At 36.3% G+C, this 4571-nt stretch overlaps 1 protein-coding gene and 1 long non-coding RNA gene across 2 annotated transcripts in view; one reads left to right on the top strand and one right to left on the bottom strand.

The window, feature by feature from the left end:
• The window catches only part of LOC107702466 (protein tyrosine phosphatase type IVA 3-like), a 53190-nt gene that overhangs the window by 17214 nt on the left and 31405 nt on the right, over positions 1 to 4571 (bottom strand). The gene's annotated exons all lie outside the window — the stretch shown is intronic.
• LOC107702477 (uncharacterized) overlaps positions 4263 to 4571 on the top strand; it is a 4351-nt gene continuing 4042 nt past the window's right edge. The window contains exon 1 of the long non-coding RNA XR_001635764.1: positions 4263 to 4315. This is a non-coding gene — a long non-coding RNA (uncharacterized LOC107702477). The remainder of the gene's footprint in view (positions 4316 to 4571) is intronic.

Here is a 4571-nt window from a genome sequence, read left to right as displayed (position 1 = left end):
TTAAAAAAAACACAAGCCAATAAAATAACCACACTTTTACTGAAAGTAACACAATAAAACTGGACAGAAATTATATTAATATTGATAACACTTTACAATAAGGTTCATTAGTTAACTACTTTAGTTAACATAAACTAAGCATGAACAACTGTAAAGTGTTACCGCATTTTTTAATGCATTTCCTTTTTAAAGTGCTGTCATGAACTTCATAAAACCTTCTAATTTAGTTTTCCAAGTTTACTTTAAACATCACTTTTTTTGCACATGCACTGCTTGTTTAAATGTGTTATTACATTTTTTATCTATAAAAGTTCATCAAGCAATCATTCAAATATTTTTAAGCAGTGAAAGTTCAACAAAAGGCACTTTAAAATGACAACTGCAAAATTCACACGTGATTCCAGCATTTCATATCAAAAAGTCTGTTACTTACCCGGCTATGTCTCTCTAAATAATATTTTTTGCGTTATGGATTACAGTCCATTCTGGCTCAGATGCACAGGTGAACGCTGAGAGATTCTGATGTATGAATGCTGCTCTCATGAGCTCTAGAGTTTCACTGAACGCTCCCCGCTGATCTGCGACTGTAGGGACCTACATCTTCAGCAGTTAAAGGTGCAGAGACTCACTGAGTGTTGACAGAAGGCGAGTCTCTCATCCATACAGCTAGTGTCACGATGCCACTAACGATAAACAATGCTCCTATAAAAGCACTGCAAGAGTCCTTAAGTGATTATAGTTTGGAATGAAACAAACTGCATACTACTCAATGTATCATTTATACCACACACTACTTTTAAGTAAAATAGTTTGTTTAGTATGTGACACTTACCACTAGACTTGTGTCGGCGTTGTGTAATATGGTTTGTACACGCATGGTATTATCATTGCACATTAATATCTTTTATGTCAACCGGTTACCATTTATAACACTGTGTGTATGCTGCATAAAAGACTTTGAAGTAAACAACCCCAATATGGACCAGAAGCATGGTGGACGAAGGGATGCTGCTGATACTTTATGCTCCTTCTAAAAGGGTAAAGCTGTAAATCTGTAGGTTTTGAAGTACAGTATATTGGGTTCCAAATGTTTTGATGTGTTCACATAAAAAAAAAAAAAAAACATATCTCTGTATTTTTAGGCTGAATGGCAATGCTGGGCGGTTTGACCAAAAATCTGAAAATGTTCTGATTATTTATATTGTTCTTTATAATTGTGTTGTTTTTACATATTAATCTGTCTCAAACATTTGTTTACTTTTTACATTTTTTACAGTGTATTTTTTTTATTTAAATGTTCAAAGCTTTTTGAAAAACGTTATTAAACTTGTCAATAGGAGGAAGTTTATCTTTTCAGCCTGTTTTTGTAATGCAATTCAGTACTGTCTGTGATAATACATCATGATATGAAAATTTGACTGTCACATGCCTACTTGTCACATAAGTCTGCACACATTTTTCCAATGTTTTTGTGTTGATTTTGGCATTATTAAGCATTTTTTACAAGTACTTTCTAATTATTCAAATCTACAATGGCAAAATCTTATTATAATAAAAAGAAGAAAAATAAATTTTTATTGCAAAAGATGGTCATCTGAGTTCTGTGCACTTTGTGTAAATGCTTAAAAATCAGGCGCATAAAGACTTAATTTGGGAAGTTGTATTAGGCATTTAAATGCAATCCTAATCCACCACTTATGGCTGGTAATTAATTCAAACTTTAATACTGAAGCTTAACCTCATTTCCGTTTCTTCTCTTCAAAACAAACATAATTTTCCTAAAACTAATCCACCCTTCCAAAATTCCTCATTGCTCATACACAAACAAATCATTTCATTCACTTTGTGGAGCAATAGAAATAAGTAAAACAATAACAACCAAACAACAATGACCCATTTAAACTAGATAATATAAGCCTACTTTTGAACAACTTCACTGAAGAACAAAATCAAGGCTGTGAGGGTTGATATACACTTGATTTTCACTATATTTATAAATGTTTTCTGCACTGTCAGAAAAAAAAAATAGCAAAAAAACTGTCCCTTTAGGGGTACAACAGCTTGTCACCGGGACAGTACCCTCAAAGGGACACCTTTGTACCTTCTTTACGCCTAAAGCGTGCATATTAGTACCTCAGAGTAGTAATATGTACCCTTGATGTACGTCAGTGTGGAGCAATGAGTTGTTGAACTTCAGCTGTTGAACAAAGACCAGCATGTAAAACAAACAGTGAGAAGAACACTTCTGTCACCAGGTCCACCGGGGGTCTGGCCCTGAGGTGCTGTACTCGTTAACTTCATGCCGAGTAAGGTTAACTGGGTGATTCTGTGCTATGTCAACAGCACACAAGGGTCTCACACATTCACCAATAAACACAGAGAGACTCGTGAAGATCTGTAAACAATTGCTGTCGAGGTAACAACAGCAACACCAGCGTGAGATTTACTGCTAAACCCGCAGCATTAGCATGAACTGAGGGTAAACATGACAGTGTTGCGCTTGTCTTCACGGGCCAATTACCAGATCTTGTCCCATAAGACTGCAAATACTTTTTAAATATTTGTGCTAGGGTGACCATATGTGATCTTTTTCCCGGACACGTCCTGGCCAGGATTTCTATATTGCCTAAAATATCCAGGTCTTGGCTTTGTTTTCCTGTTTTCATACTTGCTGAAGGTAATGATCGAAAAGTAGTTTGACCAATAACATGCAAGCATTGTACATAATCGACCAATCGTGGCGCTTGAGAAGGTGGGATCTACAGAGAACAGTCAAAGCGATGCAAATACATGTACATATCAGGTGTGTTCGACTTGAAGCAGCGCTGTGCAGCGAGAGCGATTTGAAATTATTTTATGTTTGAAAGCAAAAAAGGAATTTGCTGAAGATGAAAAGGCCCCTACAAGAGGCGATATGGGTTGGAAAAAGATCAGAGAAACATTAGGGCACTTTACACATGGTCCTCGGTCTCGTTGGTGGCCCATAAGAAAAAAAAAAAACACACAACTACTTAGATATTCATTTGTACACATAAACAGGTGCCATGATTTTCCATGTTACACAAACTGGCCCTTCAGAAGAATCTTGGAGCAGGTCGAGTTGCTATATTGAGTCACCAAGTGTCTGGACTGTGCCAAAAAATGGCCTCTTCTGAATGTCAGGTTGTAGACATGCAGACTTCCTGAAGGTTATATGCGTACTTGACTACTTGAGAAATATGAGTATACTTGAGTGACCACAAAAATAAATCATATGGTCTTATACAAGTTCTGTTAAATTAGGCTGGGTCATGTCCTCCAGACAAGATCGGACAGGTTTTTAGCAATATATGGACACTAAGCAAAGATATTCAATAGGATAATAGGATAAATATTCAATAGGATAGGAGAAATATTAAACAACTTCATAGCAAAATAATAGTAATGCACCAAAATTTTGACAACCAAAAATTTAAAGCAATTAGATTTAAGCAAAAACAACAACCATTTCTTTGGTGTTTTGGCCATGTCCACATCTATTTTGTGCATACAATGTGGATAAGTTACAAGAGATAAACATGTTAGCAGTGCCAATGCACATTATATTGCAAAAGTAGCGATAATATGCAAAGTTTGTTTGGTTGAAATATCGAGTGGCAGCTTGTTGCCGAATAACTTTACTATGACTGGTTTAATTTACCTCCTGAGAACACAACATCCTGAACAGTAAAACGAGATCAACTGACAAATTTTTTCGTTTGTCTGCTAATTGAAAAAAGCATATTTGCAGCAGCATTTACGCATCGGTGTTCATACAGCTGGAGCAACACGTAGTCTAGACTAGAGCATGTAATCGTTCTGAGGACACGCCGATAGTTAAGGCCATGAGAACAAGTTTAAATGAAACACGCATCCTCGTGTATGCATTTCAACTGGGGTTCGCTGTATTCAGCAGCATAATCTCAATGTTACGGTTGTTTATTTCTAAGGTTGATGTTTTCATTAGCTGTGTGAGTGTGCGGTTGATTTCAGCTGCGTCAGAAGCACGCGTTTATCGCTCCTAATGGCTTCTATATAAGAATGTAATATCAATGACAGTCATTCAAAGCATTTCCGCAGTGTGTATGCTTCCCCTGCTGGACTGCCACTCAATACTTATTAGAGATTCATAATTTCTGATCCGCTTGAATATGTGCTCACGCGGAGTAATGTGAGCATATGAGCATGATAAATTGGGGTGATATGACGTGTTGATTAAATACATGATAAACTGGCTGAGATCAAGCTATGTTCATTTAAAAAATAAAAAATAAATCACTTCGGTGGTGATTGGAAGGTTACGACTGAGCGCTCAAACGAACACAAGGGATTTAAATATAGTCCAATTATTCTAAGCAAGTACAAGCAGCGCTTTAAAAAAAAATAAACGTAACTACAGTTGTTTTCCTCTGGTTCCTCACTTGCTAAGCTTGGGGTGATGCTTCCCCCATAAATATATTATTAAGCAACATTTCCTGCTAAGTTTCTTATTTCATTCTCATTGCTTAACGCTATGTTGGCAAATATGCTATTGTCAAATATTGCTCGTTGTT

The sequence above is a fragment of the Sinocyclocheilus anshuiensis genome, unplaced genomic scaffold (genome assembly GCF_001515605.1).
Source record: "Sinocyclocheilus anshuiensis isolate Anshui unplaced genomic scaffold, SAMN03320099.WGS_v1.1 scaffold1142, whole genome shotgun sequence".
NCBI lineage: Eukaryota > Metazoa > Chordata > Actinopteri > Cypriniformes > Cyprinidae > Sinocyclocheilus > Sinocyclocheilus anshuiensis.
This window is presented reverse-complemented; position numbering and strand designations above follow the sequence as displayed.